A 2,036-nucleotide genomic window follows, 5' to 3' on the forward strand; every position below is an offset into this window, starting at 1 on the left:
GCAGGAGGAAGACTAGGGCTGTGGAAGCACAGAAGACGGACACTCATCCAGGGGTGCGTATGCGTGCATGTCTGTGTACACACGTGCGTGTGCATGTGTGTCTCTAGGAGGTCCCCCGGGGAAGGCAATGGCCACACTGGGTCCTGCATAATCAGCAAAGAAGGGGAAAAGGGCGTTTCAAGAAGAGCAGCAGGAAGCCGACATCCCAGGGTGAACAAGGGAAGCCGCAGTCATCTGGCGGGCCGAGCCGGTGAGCCAGGAGAACTGGGGCCTTGAGGTGGCTTCCCAGGCTTTCTCCTGAGGTCACCGGGGTGCACAGGGACGACACCGTCCGTTCTGCCACAGAAGGAGCCAGGACTGCAGCTTCCTTGGCCCCCCTCCAGGGTCAGAAAGGGACGAAGGCGAGAAGGAAGGGTCAGGGAGACCGGTCCCCATTCCCGCCCTCCACCCCTGGTGTCGCCACTCTCTGGAGGTATCTCCTTGTAGGTCACCAGCCCCGTAGGCCAGAGGCTGGTGTGGACAGGAAGGTAGACAGCCCAGACCAAGTCGTGAGGAGGCCCTCCCCGAGGAAACCTGCCGTTCTGGGGCGAGGCTCAGACCTGAAAGGATATCAGGGAGGAAAGACAATCCACTCCAGTCATCTTGACTTGGGAACACAGAGGGCAGGCCTCCCGGAGCCAGGAGGGGACCCAACGGCCGCGGCCCCAAGGGCACGAGGACCTTGCGCTGAGTGCCCAGAGATATGGAAGCAGCATGAGAAGGCGTTAAGAAGGTGCGGGGAAGATCTAGGAACGAGATACTACCCGGACGGCCTGGTGCCAAGGTGCCGGGCCAGGAAACAGCTTTCCCTAGAAGCACATGGAGCAGAAAAGTCAGACGGGAGGTGGAGGCCAAGGGCTCAACCATCAAGAGACCCCAAAGCCTCATGTTCCTTCTTGTGACTGCGAGACCCTGCCGTTCAGCCACAGAGGGGAGAACATCTCTGCGGGGGGAAGCCGGCCCCCATCCTCCCCAGGGGACACCATCTGCCAACCCAGCTACGCACCCGCTCCACCTGACCAGGGGGCCACTTTTTTTCTAATGTGCAAGGGGTCATGCGTGCTGGTGGTATCTCTGAGCAGAAGCCCCAGCCCTGCACCTCTCTCTGCCTTGACATACTTTCTGCCCTAACACAGGACAGGGTTCGAGCCAATGCCCTATTAGAAAGACCCGGAAAGACCTCCCACAAGGGAGGGGAAAAGCCGTGGTTAAGTCTGTAAGCCCAAGAGGGAAGGCAGAGAGAATCACAGCTTCAGCAGGAGTCCCGGGGGCTCCTTCCACCTGCTGTCCTCCAGGCAAGGGGCGCTCCTGGGCCGCCGAGTGGGGGAAACTCTGTTCAGGTGGGATGGGTTCACACTAGGGCTCTGGTTCTGGAGCTCCAGGGCGGGTCTCCCAAACCCAGCCCTCTCCATTGTCTTGTGGACTGCGGATTCCGGCTTCCCCCTTGAACTTCTGCCCATCTCTGGAGAAAGCCAGGAGCTCTCTGCTCAGAGGTAGTGACTGGAACCCCAGACCCCAATCGCTCCTTGGCCTGGTGTTCAGGGCCCCTCGGTCTACATCTTCAGGCTGATGCATGGACGGGGATCCCGTTTCCGGGCAGCCTGACCTCTCCATGGTCTCAGGTCACCGCCAAGCCTTCTGACCAATGCACCCTTGCTTACATGCTCCTCTTGGCCAGAAGGCCCTACCCCTCCCATCTCCCACTCCCCCAGTCCAACCTATCCTTCACCGTCCAGCTCCAGCTTCACCTCTTCCTCTAGAAAGCCTTCCCTTGACCCTCAAGCCAACAGTCCCGCCTTGGAGTGGCCCCTCTCCTGAGAGCTTAGTGCCCACTTAGCACCCTGTCATTCCTTAGAACTCTAGTGAGCTCATGGCTCCTCAGCCAGACTGCAGCCATCCGAGCTCCCTCCCCTGGGACGGTGGCACAGTTCACCTCTGCACCCTCTGTGGGACTCGACACATATTCCTTTGGTGAGGACCGAGTCCTGGAGTTTGGA

Source organism: Crocuta crocuta, unplaced genomic scaffold (genome assembly GCF_008692635.1).
Source record: "Crocuta crocuta isolate KB4526 unplaced genomic scaffold, BGI_CrCroc_1.0 scaffold44, whole genome shotgun sequence".
Taxonomy (NCBI): Eukaryota; Metazoa; Chordata; class Mammalia; order Carnivora; family Hyaenidae; genus Crocuta; species Crocuta crocuta.